The sequence below is a fragment of the Denticeps clupeoides genome, chromosome 10 (genome assembly GCF_900700375.1).
Source record: "Denticeps clupeoides chromosome 10, fDenClu1.1, whole genome shotgun sequence".
NCBI classification, from domain to species: Eukaryota; Metazoa; Chordata; class Actinopteri; order Clupeiformes; family Denticipitidae; genus Denticeps; species Denticeps clupeoides.
The window spans coordinates 19540943-19556682 of NC_041716.1; the positions used below are offsets into that span (position 1 = coordinate 19540943).

The window sequence follows — 15740 nt, forward strand, 5'->3', positions numbered from 1 at the left end:
CTCCTTCATAAGAAACTGGTTTCCGGCTTCGGATCAGGGCACCATTCATGTATGTTCAGCAGGTCCATGAAAAGAATGATGTTCTACAGATTTTTTTTTTTGTCATTTAATTAAAACAATTTAAATGAGATATTTGTGTAATTTTATGCATTTTTATGTTCAAGTACCCTTTTCCCATAATACATAAAATGGCTTTTTCTAAATTGTACTGAAAATAATATTTTTTAATTGCACATTTGAATTGCACTTTTTTCCTTTGATGTCGCCTTCATAATAACCAACGACTGACAGAATGTATGAATTTTGTATGAAAAAAAAACTTAAGTCCGAGTGGGATCTGATGAATTGAAAACGTGAACCGGTTATCATTTTTAAAAACTATTTGTACATCTGTTTATAGCTAAATAAATAGCTCTAATAATAAATGTCTCAAATACATTATTATTGTTCTGTTTATTGTCTTTTTTTAAACAAAATTTCTTAAACAAAATAATCCCTTTAACCACGTGTTTTAATCTCAAATCTTAAAAGTAGTCACACGTTTTTGTTACTCCCCTAAAATAACTTAAAAGGCTGTTTGCTTTATCGTTTCGTTAATTTTCTGGAATATTTCCCTTTACAAAACTTTAAAATTACAAAGAAATGTATTGAACATTCATCGGTCACATGAAAACCCTATGAAAAACAATGAATTTTTCATTTCTCCGGTGCAGGCCAGGCCGCCTTCTGCGAATCTCAGTCCCAGAGACTTCTTGTGAGGGTTAAGTCTTCACTTGTCACCCTGTCTTTGCCAGTGAATCCAGCGTGAAGGAGACAGTTCTACTTCTGACCACTAGAGGGCCCAGTACTCCTGCTTTTTTAAAAGATTAGACGACCTGTTCAAAAAATATCAATCACAAATACACAAAATGGTTTTATTTTAGACTGGAACAGACATACGACTCTACATATTTAATGATGATAGCATAGTAGCAAAATACTAGGGAGTACAATAATAAAACAAGTTATCTTGTTTTATCAGCATCTCTTTTTTAAAGTCTATTTGGTTAAAACTTTACAGTTTGGCTCCTTTTGCATGTTCATTGTCACCTGAATGTAGTAACAAGTCAATAGAGCCATCTGTAATCTATAAAGTATCTAGTCTTTCACAGCGGTTTGTGATCTGATGTTATAGTGCTGTGTGTAGAGTATGCTACTGAACAGAACTGGTTTGTTACTTGATGAATGCATACGACAATTAAATTGCTCTATTCCCCTCCAAGCCAATAGCCCGAGAACAACAAAACCACTTTCACTAACACACACACACACACACTCCAGAACCCCTCAGGCTCAGGGCCATAAAACTCACGGTTGGATGAATGACACTGATGACCTGCTGCTGGGGTCATCAGGAGCCCTGACCCCCGTCTGATAAGTAACCCACCACTGCCAGTGTGTGTGTGTGTGTGTGTGTGTGTGTGTACGTGTGCACATGCGCATTTGTCATTTGGACACTCACCAGAAAACAGAGAAATCTAGAATCTGTGGTTACTTTATAAAGAATTGAACACACAGTCTAATCCTACAGAACATTTGATGCGTATGGATTTTTGGTGTATATGAATGTTTGTATATATGCATGTGTTGTGTGTGTGTGGGAGTGTTTGTGTGTGCGTGCCAGAGCTGCAGCGCGGGTGATGGGTCAGTGCGAGCGCAGTGATGGGTGAGGGGTCGGCGCTGCCTGCGGTGAGCTGGCTGGGGTGAGCGGCACACGCTGAACTCTGCAGGCCGGGTTCAACTCTGCTCAGGAGTAACGTGCCACATCGCTTCCCTTTTCTCTGGTACTTCCTGTCTGTTAATGTGTGTGTGTGTGTGTGTGTGTGTGTGTGTGTGTGTGTGAGTAACAGCCAGCCGCACCCTGAATCTCCCCCACCTCCAGTAAGTGACCACCACTATCCTAATCACACAACCTGACCTCAGCTAACAACAGCATGAGGCCACGCCCACCCACTCTCTTCTGGGGGATTCCCTCCCCCTACCCACCCATCCTAACAAGCAGCACCCGTTTCTCTTTCTTTGTCATGTCACCCAGATGCACATGGGTGCTGAGACCAGTACAGCCCCGCCCCCCAACGTCCCGGTTTCATCTCCCCATCACAGTCGCCACCGAGTCCAGCTTCTCCCCGGGAGCAAGGAGCACAACACACTGGGTGTAAATGTAGTTATTCTGGCTATACTAGATAAAGAATAATTAATAAATAACTCATTTATTTATTTACCTACTTATTTACTGTTTAATGTAGGTGTCTGTGTGTGAAAGATAAGGGGGGGGTGACAACAGAACCACAACTTCTGCTTTTCAGTGTCCGCACACTGAACACAGTGGTTGCCAGTCAGGAAGGGAAATCAGATGGGTCTTTTGTCCTCTGGAGGACAGCAGTCCCAGGGTTTTTACCTGGTGGAACTTCACAACTTACATAACGATGTGTAATGATCTAATGTCAAAAAATCCATGGTGTTTTCCTGAAACCTTGACCCTAGTGTGACATCTTTGCTTAATGTCAAATGGTTCTAGATTAAAATGTAGAAACGCTGATTAAAGAAGAAAACTATTGGTGTGTGCAGCATGTAGTATGTACAGTATATGTTATATTATAACTGGGAGTTACGTTAGTACACTCAACACACTCACATTATATAATCACCATGCAGGGTGGTAGTAGCCTAGTGGGTAAAACACTCGCCTATGAACCATTTTTACAGCATTTACCAGACGCGACTTACAATCAGGAGTTACAGGGGACAGTCCCCTTAGAGCAACTTCGGGTTAAGTGTCTTGCTCAGGGATACAATGGTAGTAAGTGGGATTTGAACCTGGGTCTTCTGGTTCATAGGCGAGTGTGTTACCCGCTAGGCTACTACCACCCTGAACCCGAAGACCCAGGTTCAAACCCCACGTACTACCATTGTGTCTCTGAGCAAGACACTTAACCCTAAATTGCTCCAGGGGGGACTGTCCCTGTAACTACTGATTGTAAGTCGCTCTGGATAAGGGCGTCTGATAAATGCTGTAAATGTAAATATAATGTTTGACACCATGCAAATCAACAGTTAGTCGAATAGATGAGGCTCCAGGTCATGTAACAGACCAACGGCGGCCTAATCGCAGAAGAAGTTTTCCCAGCATGCTGTGCTCTCCACCTCCCCGGACGATATGAGGCTGATATAGGTGGTTAGTAAGGGTCGTGACCGACCCTCCCTCGCTCCTTTCCGCCGGTGAGGAAGAGCTCTCCTCTCATTGTTTGACCCAGTTTCGGAGCGCTGGAGCAGGCTGCTCGTGGAGACTGTATTGATTGGGGTTTCTATTTACCTTCTTCTCCCAGCCTCCGCTCTCTCCTTGCAGGGTCCCTTCTCCCCGCCGCACATATTCGCCTTTTTCTGCTGCAGTCTGTCCTTTCAGCAACATCTTAATGTTCTCTAAAATGCTCCTGTTGGCCTTTCTGTGGGGAATTCTGGGTTTGCTGTGGAGCTGCTTTAAGTGTTAATGGTTTATTCATTTCCTTGTTTTGCATTTTTTTAAACCCTTAAATAATCCTGTTTCTGAGCAATGCTGCGCCTCACAGCCCATTTGCCTTTTGTTCTACACAACCTGAGAGCGAAGGGGAGCAGGAATAAGAGAAAAGAAAATGTAAAAAAAAATCCAAAATGAAGGGAGGCCGACCATGCGAGAGAGGAAGAGGAGGAGGAGGAAGAGGAGAATTCTCAACATTGCTGTGTTTGTTTTGGAGGACAGAAACATAGTTTTATGAAAAATTGTTCATCTGGTATGTGTGACATCTGCTTGAAATATCCACGTTACACATTACAATACACGACAATAAATCTTCATGTGTAAAAGTGGGCGTGTCTGTGTGTCAGCGAATGCAATAAATGTGCTTGTGTACAGATTTCAGAATCAGATTTATTGGCCTTTAAGTATGTGACACACACAAGGATTTTGTTTCTGGCTGTTGACTCGTGAAACACAGTGCAACAGTACGTCCTCGTTTTTTATGTACATTAAATCTTTTAGTATTACTATTTTATTTCAGCCATTATTCCTGTTTTGAATTTTTCTGCTTCAACACAACTGACTTCAGCACAGCACTGTATTTCGTGTCTTTTTGTGATCTGTCAGCTGGACCCTGAGAACAGTCCTTCTTGCGTCCTTATTATTGTCCCCAGCCTTTAATTACCCCCTCGGCCCCTCCCCCCTCATACCTCCCTTAATGACTTCACTCCCTTCCCACTTCCCGAAAAAAAAGCTGGACGGCGCATCCCACGCCTTCCCATCATGCCTCTCCCTGCTCATGGAGGGTGAGCTGTGTCTACTTTTCTGTGGGTCAGCAGACCTGTGTGTGTGTGTGTGTTTGGAGGGGAAATGTCCCACACGCATTCACATCCACCTAGATACCAAACTCGCTGTTTCCCTCGCACCGCCACTCACCCGCGTCAGCGAGCGTTTGGTTGAATTCGGGCTTCACCCGCATGTGCCAAAATACACCGACACACACAGGCATCCCAATCTGCCTCGCGCCGATGCATGTTCGTAAGCAGCTTATACACCTACAGCCTGACACCGCGGGCCCCGATGCCAACTCGTACCCTCCGAGAGACAAAGAACAGCGCGTGAGGAGGTAAACCAGCGATTGAGGAAGAGCGTGAGGGAGGAAGAAGACATGGCGATGGGGGGTGGAGCGCTTATCAGCTACGCTGGTGGTGAGAGGAGAGGCAGGCCTGTCCCCTCGTATTAACCGCCACTCAGCCAGATGAACAAGCAGGTCCCCAATCTCCAAGGTGATTATGACAAAAATGAGCGTCCCTCCCCCGGAGACAATGCCGGAGGAGACACGGGGAACAGGGGGATCGCCAAGAGAAAGGGAGAGAGGGAAAAAGAAAGAGGGCAAAAAGAGGTAGGACGGGTGGGGATTTTGTCTCACATGTCCTGGACCAGATTCCCTTGTTTTGGGTCGTGACCCTGGGAAAACCCATGGCGAGGCTGACCCTGGGGAAGCCCGGTGCATTAATTCTTTACCGCAGGCTTTGAGGTGTTTCCCACCCTGGTTCATCCACTGCGCCACTTCCTGGTTTTGGGGTTGGAACTCTCCAGCAGGCCGGGTTGTCAGCAACGTGAGGGAATGTGCCAGCGCGGACTGCTATTTAGCCCAGGCACATATGCACATTCTTGCAATCTGACTGAGTCAATGAAGGAAATGCATATGTATCATATATCAAAACCCACTAAATAGAGATGCTGCTACACAGTAACCCCGGGACTCTCGAGGGTGACACTTTCCCCTTTTCCCTGGGGTCAGAGGTAATTTGTCCTGGTGTGGGAGTGTGTCATGGCCTCAACAGGTCACCGGGGTCAAATGAAAGGGGTCTAGTGGGACGCCAGGGGTCATTAAGGAGACGTGGAAGGAAGACTTTTAACTCCTTCCTGTCCCTAAGCCCGATTAGGTCAGCAAGAGGGAGGGTGACTGGGACAAGAGGTCAAAGGTCTGGGCAGTGGCGTATGGGAACAACATTTTTTGCACTCAGCAACAATAAAAGATTTGACAGCTTGTGTGGCGTCTCCATCGGAAAAGGAGATGTCGTGGACGCCTTCTCTATGCTCGCCGACATCATTAAAACAAGTCGGGAAGCTGCATCAACAGGGTGACCTCCACAATAAGACTATGTTTTTGCTTCGGGGAAGAGAAGGTCGTTTTGTACTCTCTTCTGTTTTTTTTCCCTTCCAAGTTCCAAGGGAGTAAATGAGATTTAGATGGGGGTGAGGGGCAAGGGCGAGGCTGGTGAGAGAGAGAGAGAAAAAACTCCTCTACATACACGCACAGACAGCACATGACATTGAAACGTAGAAGGCAACGCTCTGTCCGGACAGCCTTCGTTTTTTAGTTGAATAGAGAAAGAGCTGAAGGGAGAAAAAGAGAGCAGGAGAAGAAGAAAGGCAGGCAGAGGAACAAGCCAGAGAAGGTCACCTTAGACTCTGTTGTTGAGGGGAGAAAACAGTGCCTTGGTGGGGCGTGTAGGAGGGCTGAAGACCGGTGCCAGCTGGGGTAAAGGGGCTGTGTGGGAGGAACCATGTTGCTGGCTGGACGACTTGGAAATTGTTTTATCTCAAACTCAAAGCAGTAGATGTTGGTAGAACAACCAACTGGTTTGCAGCGTCTATGAAGATCATGTCCTGGTAGACATTTTGGGAAAGTGTACTCACTACACAAACCATCAATGCGGTGGACAGGGGTAACAGAAATAGGAACAATGAAAGCTAAAACCCTATAATAATGTATGTAAGGTCCATGCATGAAGATCATCTGGAATAATAATAAGCATCCATCACCAACCCAAACATCCAGATAGATCATCAGAGCTTTTATCAAAGATCTTTTAAATATTGCCTCTTAAAGTTGAAATAGCCGCTGTGAAACCAGTCTGGGCATGGGGGAAACCTACTACTTGGTGTCCAGTTGGTTCTTCCATCAGGTTCTCCAAGGTGGTCTCCAAGGTACTGGCTGGTTGGTGGATGGATGCTTGGTGGTGGAGAGGAGGAAGTGTCAGCAAAGTCCATCTCTACTGTCTGAGGCCATCTGGCTCTTCTTCTCACCGTCTATCTTCCCTTTCCCTCCCTCGAGTCAGCCTCGCTCCTCTCATTGTCTGTTTGTTTTCTGTGACTGGCTAGGGAGCCTGCAAAGATTTCTCTCCTCAGTCAACATCATCAGATGGACTGATCTCCCTTCAGAACTCTGCTCTTCACAGGAGCTCAAACACCTGGGCCTGATTTGCATACACCAGCGCCGGGCAGGAACAAACAGAGCGATAGCGATCCACTTGTGCTATTTTTATGACAGTTGTATTTATATATACTTTCTTTTTTGCCGATTTGTTGATGCGACCAATTATGCTGGAGTGCTTTGCGGCAGGGGGGCTGGGGGCTGGACAGAAAGTGCAATTAAACTGCAAAAAAAAAAAAAAAAAAAGTCTAATCTTAACAAGCCGGGAAATCTTGGAAATAAACAACAGATCTTTTTTTTCTTTTAAGACAAACTGGCTGGCCTAGAATTGTGTGTGTGAGATTATTCAGGCGTTAAAAAAAAAACGTCTCACTAGCAACATTAATTCTTGAAATGATTATTTGTGAAATAGAAAACGTTTTTTAAGGGACGAGCAGGACTATTGATGCTCGCAGCTCTGAAACAAGTCATCTCAAAATATAGGTTCTTATTTTAACAATGCTAAAATTATCCAAACCCACCAGGAGAAAAAACTTAAGTATTTTTTACTTTAATGATTCGAGTTCTTTTTGCAGATTAAAATGTTTGGTATTTATGGTCCTGCTTTTTTTTGGTCAAGGTTCAACCCAAGTCTCACTTGCTAGTCTCACTTTCCATCTTTAATATAACAAGTCTCGCTTCTTTTCTAATTGTGACATATGCACTTGTGTGTGGTTTTCCATTTGTGTGTTTAGGTAGATAACACATCGAATTGCCACGAAAAAAACAGCAACATACAAGCAGTCATTTGTCAAAAAGAGCAGCAAACGGGGTCCAACGCTGCTGGTTGGGTTTTCCCAGGACTCACTACAGACTCGAACCCCTGCTGGGTACAAAGCAGATACCATGTGTCTTTAAACAGATCCCATTTCCCCATCAAACACACACATACACACACACCTTACACTGGCAGAGTGTCTACTTACTGCCTTGCACTTCCTGAGAAGCTAGAGGAGTGTGTCCTGACTACACGAAACCATTTTTTACATCGAAGTGCGGATACGCAGTGATCAGAAGCGAACCATCAGCTACCAATGATGTCATGGTCCTCAAACACGTCACGGGCCTCATTAGTAGCACATTTTAAATGGATTAAAATTAAATCGCATTTCTCTTCACAAATTAAAGAAGACGCTTTCCAACACTGACTGGTGAACTTGATGTTAGAGCACAAGCATCATAAAGCACCGGAACTGTTTATAACGGGAGGCGTCCTGAGGAGCCGCACGGCGCCGCCTTGACTGCCACTGCTGTGTGGCAGCGGCTACACGGAGCAACCCACGGTGACACAACGAAATGTGTCCATCACCCTTGGTGAGCAGTGGGCAGCCATGACAGGCGCCCGGGGAGCAGTGTGTGGGGAGCAGTGTGCACCTTGGCGGTTCGGGATTCGAACCGGCAACCTTCTGATTACGTGTCCTCTTCCTTTCCCACTAGTACTGTTTATCTTGAATACATGTGATATTTAAAAATGTGGAAACGATTCAGAATTACGGTAATTCAGGCGCCTTGGTTGGACCAGGCCTCTGTCTTATTTGGTAAGGTGCGGTAGTTATTTAACACAGTCCCTGGTTTGTGACATGAGTGTGTACGTCTGTGTGGCATCTGAGCCACCCTAGCGGCGCATCTCAGGGGGGAGGAAGCCCTGGTCTGGTCAGCAGCCCATTTTCGTCTGTGTGGTCCCCGTCCCCTCCCGGCCCATGTCCCTTCATAGGGCAGCTTTGATAGGAGCTCATGATAGGAATGAACAAATAAGTGAGGGAGCTAATGAGGACTAAGCCCCCCTCTTGAGTGAGTGAGAGAGAGATGAGGGGTGAGGGTGAGGAGGTTTGTGTGTGTGTGTGTGTGAGGTCAGCCAGGCTGCTGTTGTGTCAGGAGGATTGGCACTAAGGCCATGTTGGCGTGAGTAGGGAGATGCTTTGAGAAAAGCAGCTTGTTTCTGACACGGATTGTGGTGGCAGCAGAACATCGGTCCCGGACTGGAGAGAGAGAGAGAGAGAGAGAGAGATGGGGGCGGGGCCACTGTCTGTGTGCTACAGGCCAGAAACACTAATCCACAGAGCCCAACAAGCTCCCTTATCCGGCCCTTGGCTCGCGTCTGCCAGCCAGAGTGCTTTCCCAACCCCAGCTGCCCCTCCACAACCCCAGCTACCCCCACAGCCGATGACGAAGGACTCCCCCTCCCTGGGCAGACGTGGAGCAAAACATCTCTCCATCATTCCGGGTGCGGAGGAGAAGACAGCTGTAGAGGTTTCTGCTCATGGCATAATGCACACGAGAACATTTTTGAATGTTCTGTTTCATTTATTCCTGTAGAACTCCTGTAGAACTATTGAATTCAGTTGGAAAATCGAGCAGATGCATCATGAAAAAAAACGCTTCATCTGCCGCTCTGCTCCAGAGCATAATATTAGTATATTAGCAGTATAAATCTGGAATGGAATTGTTGAAAGATCAGGTCCTTCCTAATGTATTATTTGTGGGCGTGGCCTTTCATTCCCGCAATAAAAGAGGTTTATTGTTATTGGCTGATTAGGAGGACCCCCCCCCCCCTCCGGCGCACTGCCCCCCGGCCTACATCACCGCACGAGCCGCACGTCTCCCTTTCGCCCGCAGGGGGCGCCGCTCCATCCGCGGCGGAGCGGAATCGCAGTGGACAAAGCGCGTCAAACGCTCCCCACTCTCACGCCCACATGTGGAGGCGCACCCCACGCGGGGCCACGTCACCCCGAGACTCTGTCACGCCGCCAGGGGACAGACGGAAGGGACACGCCGACGTGACGACGAGTTCACGCGGCGCGATGGTGCCAAGCAACCTGTTGGAACGCAGAAACGACACATGAATGTACCTGGCCGCCGGTTATTATTATTATTATAATAAGCGGGGTTATTACTGCTGTTATTACAGGGAGGAGGAGCCGGTGCTGTACCCAGCATGCGCGCGCTGCGCCCTGCCTCATTTCCTGTGTTCGAGTCTCGGTCGAAGCGGAGTCGGGGAGAGAGAGACGGAGGGAGAGAGAGAGAGAGAGACGGAGGGAGGGAGAGAGAGAGAGAGAGACGGAGGGAGAGAGAGAGAGAGAGAGAGAGAGACGGAGGGGGAGAGAGAGAGAGAGAGAGGGGGAGGCTGGTTCCTGATACCGACACACGGAAAGCAGGGGAGGGAGAGAGAGAGAGAGAGAGAAGAGGGGAATTACAGCGAGCAACACCAAAAAGCGCCGGGAACCGTCACGTCGCCACGGCTGTCACGTCGGACCCCATGGGTCAACAGGTACGTGTCGCGCACTTCCCGCCCGAATACGGGCTTCAAGTTGGGGAGCGGAGTCAGGTGTAACGATGCTGTCGCGAGCGAGCGTGCGTGCGTGCGTGCGTGCGTGCGGGGCGCGTTTCATCGGTTCTTTCACCCGAACTTCCATCTCACGCCCCCCACGCGAGTTCCGAGCTGGACGGGTTCCCCCGCGGGGCTGTCAGCGGTTTAAATGCCCGGCGAGGACATTTCTGCTGCGTCAACGGCGTCCGCCAGACGCGGCGGGGGCTTTAACGCGTCTCTCTTTAACGCTCCGCCGCCGCGCACTTCTCAAGTTGGAAAGTGAAGGCGGAAGCGTCGGACTCGCGGGGCCGTGGACCCCTGTCCGCCCGCTCCGAGCCGGTCAGTTCCGTCTCTTCCTCCATTTTCCGCCGAGGCTCCGAGGGGAGCGGACCCCGCGTCCGCGGGAGCGCGCCCGGCCGGCCGCGGGAGCGCGCGACACGACGCCCGTTCACGTGCGCGACGTCAACAAATCCACGCGGATCCACACGCGCGCCGTCCGTCTCTATACCGGCGTTATTACCGCCGGAATAGCGAACGTCGACACGAGGTCGGGCGACGTGCGACGTGGGGTCACGCTGCAGGTGTCCGGGACTTTTGGACACTTTTGGACCGACAGCTACATACTGGAGGTCAGCGGGTCAGCGGGGCTTTTCTGTGTGTCGCGCACACACACACACACACACACACACACACACACACAGTACTCTCTGCCAGCTGACAGTACTCCAGTTTGTGTGTTTGCAAACACAGTGCTGGTGAGGGTGTGTGTGTGTGTGTGTGTGTGTGTGTGTGGTTGGTAAAGTGGCGGTGGGCTGAATCCCGCATTCCCACAATCCCACTCGCCACATCTTCTCAGGTGGGGTTATGCTGGATGCCAGGCAGTGAGGGGTTAAAGGTCGGGTATGACACTTTCCTGAACGCACAGTTATTTAAATAAAGATTCTGTTCTTGTTTTAATTCATTTGATTTATTCTTCTGTTAAGTTTGGCCTGCTTGTGAAAAACAAACAAACAAAAGAAATCAATATGTGAAAGGTTTCCTCAAAGTGCTAAATGACGGTAATAATGACAGTTATTTATCCGCTCTGCAGAGAAGTTGCTCGTGTCGCTGCTTCTCCAGGACCTGCTGTTTAAATGGCTGCGTGGGAGAGCCTCTCCAAAGTTCTCCTGTTCAGGTCACCATCGTATCTACAGAAGCTGATTAGCCCAGGAGTAAATTTAGGCGGAGAATGTAGCCGCGCGAGGTCTAGATGTACGAGAGAAAACACATACACGGAATTTGATTCCGGTCGATAGTGTCTATCAAGCACATAAGACAACATTTTACGATATAGTCAAAATCCTATATACAGATAAAAGATCACAGAAGTAATACAAGTTTACAGCTTTTTAGGAGGCGAGGGGAAAGAAACTGTTCCTGTGTCGGCTGGGCCTGATCTAATCCATTTTCATCCATTTATTTGCATTGAAAAGTCCTCCAAGTCGTCGTAAATCCACTTTATTATATGACTGAAGGATTTAATGTTCCTGTGATGCATCACATCTCTCATCTCACTACTGACCATAAGCCATTTAAAAAATATATCTTAAATATTTTCTAGTATCTATTTTCTAGTATCCAACACACACTATTTATATATTGATTGATTGATTGATAATAAATGATTAATATTATGACCTGATATCCCATCTGTCCCGTTTCCTCTGCTAATGATCTATTATTGTGTAATGTTGTATAGTCTTGTGTGTTTGTGACCAGTTTGAGGATCGGAGTTTGGTTTTTGGTCTACGTGGGGGGCGCGTTCGTAATTAACCGCTGTGTTTAGTGCAGATAGCGCTGAATAGAAATGTTTTGTTGTTTGCCACGCTTTGAGGGAGGCTGCGGAGCGCTTTCACAGGAAGGGTCGTTTCGGGGGAGGAGGTTGGTAGCGAGGCAGGGTGGTGCGAGAGAGGGAGAGAGAGAGAGGTGGGGGGGTGGAAGATTTGGTCTTACTGGAGCGAGGGGGGTGTAGAATGGGGGTGCTAGCTGACACGACACAGCTTGTGTGTGTGTGTGTGTGTGTGTGTGGGTGGAGTGCCTCTGTTCATGGCTGCATCTCCACTCCCTGGTCTGTGGGCTGAGTTGTGTGGGTAACAGGTTAGGAAGCTTCAGCTGTTGCAACGCCAGAGACTATCTTGCTTCACCAACCATGTCAGATCTTACATGTGTGTGTGTGTGTGTGTGTGTATGAATACGGGGACATGTGTGTGGGTGTAACCATAATGCAATGCCACCGTTCAAGAAATCAATCAGTCAATTATTTTTATTAATCAAAATGTGCCGAGATCTATAAATGTAAATGCTATAAATTTGTTGTTCCCTTGGAAACGTGGAGGCAGTTTTTTGTTGTTGTTGTTTAAGCCGTACAACCTGTTTCCACCGGCGCCGACATCCCACCAACCAAACTCCCCCCTACAACAAACAGCCACTAAAAGCGTCCTGTTAGCTTTTTACCGTTTACCAGGGCTGCATACAGGTGCTCTTCATTCAGCTGGGGGTGGGTGGAGGTCCTGGGTGGGGGTGGGTGACAGCTGGACTCCACAGACAGGTTCATCCCTGTGGATTAGCTACTCTGTGCATTGAGGGGGGTGGAGTAAAGAGGACCCACCCCTACACAACCTGTGTCCTCAGGTGCCTCCTTAATATTTCATTGGGGGCCTGAGTGTGTGTGTGTGTGTGTGTGTGTGCATGCAGGGGCCCGGGGGGAGGGGGGAATTTGCTTGTGCTGCTGTTGAATCCCCCTCTCTTTCCGCCGAAAGTTTCTCTGTCTGTCGCTAATTGTTAAAAACACCCCTCCGTTTGTGGAGGTGGCGCTGGCTGTTAAATACAGGATGTTTGCACTTTAAACCCGGAGTCTGCAGGCGTGTTTAACCCTCACACGCTCGTCTCTGTCCGCCTCGGGCCGTATGAAGTCGGGGGCGTGTGCGAGTACAGAGTGCCCCGGTGTCATCTTTATCCAAAACACACACATATTAATCGTCAGCGCAGAAAATACGATCTAATAAACCTACTTGCCTGCGTTCTTTTTTGACGTAGCATGTTGGTGGTGTTCGTTAATGTCCTATTCATGTACATTTACAGCGTTTATCAGATGCCTCACAATCAGAAGTGACAGGGACAGTCCCCCCGGAGACACTCAGGGTTAAGTGTCTTGCTCAGGTGGGGTTTGAACCTGGGACTTTGTGGCTGTGTTACCCGCTAGGCTACGTGACTAGTTTGAGATGGAGGTAGAAGCTGTCCAGAATGAGGAAGCAGGGTGTGTGAGAGCTGTCAATCACGTCTAAACGCGCTTCCTTTTTTAAACAACGTTTCTAAAAAACGTCGCGTATACCTTCTGCCTTTCAGCGTATACCTTCTGATTTCACGCCAAATGGTTCGTCCTTTCCGAGCTACAGACCAGTAGCCAGCAGTCATTTCTTGTTTTTATGTGTTTATTGCTGTAAATCCAAAAAAAAAAATGTCCCTTGAGACGCCTGTAATTGATCTTCAGGTGAAGTTTATCCGCTGGGCTCCAGATGAGTCGTGTCCTGTACGTTTCCCTGTTTTCATTGTCACACTCTGCCCATCTAATTATCCCGCGCATAAAAATATTGAATGTTTTTTTTATTTTATTATAAATTTGTAAGAATTGTAACTCGCCGAACGGACTAAGCAGTGATGGATCCGGGCGTTTCCATACGAGGGTTCAGGTGAGGCCCGAAGTCCCTGTTTATTTCTTCCCGTGGACAGTTTAGTCTGTCGGCGCGCCTGCCAGAGAGAGACTGTAAAACCGCGTTTCTACCCGAGGACACTGCACCAGCACGCGTGAGGGCCAGGGTGTCCATCTCCCCCACCGCCATTTGCCGTATTGCCTGAAGTCGAGCCACTTGTTTGCCCGCCGTTGTTGAGTAATGGACAGGGGACGTACTTTTGTTTTTCTGAAATGCGTTGGGATAATTTGGTGATCCGCTTCCACCCATTACCGGGGCTTTAAAATACAGCCGGGAGTTCACGGCAAAGTGCTAAAGTGCCGTTAACAAGCCCTGTTTAACATTCCGCCCGACGTACCATCGTTCCGCTCGCCGGCTATTAACACGTGCAGTTTGCCGCGGGTTTCTAATTGAGTTGATTTAACGTATGCCAGATCAACTTGTTTTCGTTAATTAGTCGTGCCGTAAAATGTGCCATTAGGCTGTGAAATATTCATCACTTGCACGGGTGGACGAGGATGTGAGTAGGATGGTGCAGAGTAAAGTTCCCGCGCCGCCGCAGGTTCGGATCGCCGTGGGCCGCAATGCTCGTGTCGATAATAACCAGACGCGGGCGTAGCGGTAAAGCGAGATCGGCTCCGGCGTTGGCGTTGAAGACCTTCAGCGGAGGATGGCCGCTGATGATGGGTCCTCCGGTCTCCAGGGTGACGTTCCACCCCTCTGCCTCCTTACCTCCTCCATCCCGGCAAAGGGGGCGCCAGAAGTGGGACAGACAGACCCCATGTGGCCTCCCTGGCTCCCTTTCTAATTTTTACCGTGACTAAATAAGATCCCTTTTCCGGATGGCGGTTGGTGTTGAGGGGGCCGTTCTGGGGGGTCGGCTCCCTTCCGATGACCTCATATCAGGTGACCAGTTACTACCTGTTCGACCCCTAACTCTGGTCGCCCACGGTAACTAGCGGTCACCGTCAGCAGAGGGTTTCGAGGTTCAGAGCTTCACTTCCATCCCCTGTTCTTCTGTGGTGAGGTGTATGGTTCCTCCTGAGAAGAGAGAAGAGGAACGCTGACGTTCTCTGAATGGGAAGGATTAGGATTTTTTTGTGCGGTTCTGCTACTTCTTCTGGTTCTTCCTAAAGAGGAGAGCGTGTGGGACGCCTCTCCTCCTCCTCCTCCTCCTCTCCCTTCGCAACCCCTTTTTCACACCCCCCACCCCCGCCTCTCTCCTGCCCCTCTGCCTGACTCCCACTCTCCGAGTGCAGAGCAGAGAACGTTGGTTGGACACTCGATACTGCCACCTCACAATGTGGGAACGTGTGACTCTTTATAAAATTAGGCTTCCGAGGTGGGCGGTGTCGGTGGCAGTGATCGTGATCAGCAGAGCGACACAGTGGCCCTTTGTCTGGAGTCCGCGCTTCTTCTCACACGTTGTCCTCCCTGGTGGTTTGGGGCGCTGCATGGGCAGGTGACAGTCGGGTGGAGGGGACACTAGTGGAGACAGAGAGAGAGAGAGCTGCCCAAAGGGGTGCTTCTCTGTTAGAAATTCGTTTGTTATCAATCATTCCACAAATGGCCTGTAGCAGATCGACACAGTGAGCAACAAACAAATCAAAACCAAAGAGTCGGTCCCTCTAGGATCTTCACAAATAACCAAAATGAACATTATGGAATATTTTTTCTGGTCCTATTCGGAATGTATGCGAGATCCATCAGAATACATCAACGAATGTGCTGGTCTCGGTAGTGGGCGTGGTCTAAAACTGATACCATGTTTGTAATGTGCACTGACATGCACATGGGGTACGAGGGCTGAAGAGAATGGCGGGAAACACGAGGGAGTGTGTGGCACTGACAGAAGCTGTCAGTCAGGCCTACAGGCTCCGCCCTTTTCAAAATCGTGGCTGTCAGACATAG

The 15740-nt window shown here is 48.4% G+C and overlaps 1 protein-coding gene across 6 annotated transcripts in view; it reads left to right on the top strand.

Moving 5' to 3' along the window:
- Window positions 1-9872: 9872 nt before the first annotated feature.
- Window positions 9873-15740, top strand: part of zbtb46 (zinc finger and BTB domain containing 46) — a 60480-nt gene continuing 54612 nt past the window's right edge. For 2 of the 6 annotated variants that reach the window (XR_003751094.1, XM_028994634.1), the window contains exon 1: window positions 10137-10440. The gene's annotated coding sequence lies outside the window, so the exon portion shown is untranslated. Of the gene's footprint in view, window positions 10063-10133; window positions 10441-10577; window positions 10731-15740 lie in introns of those variants that run through there. The other 4 variants (XM_028994630.1, XM_028994629.1, XM_028994628.1 and 1 more) reach the window with 4 other exon arrangements.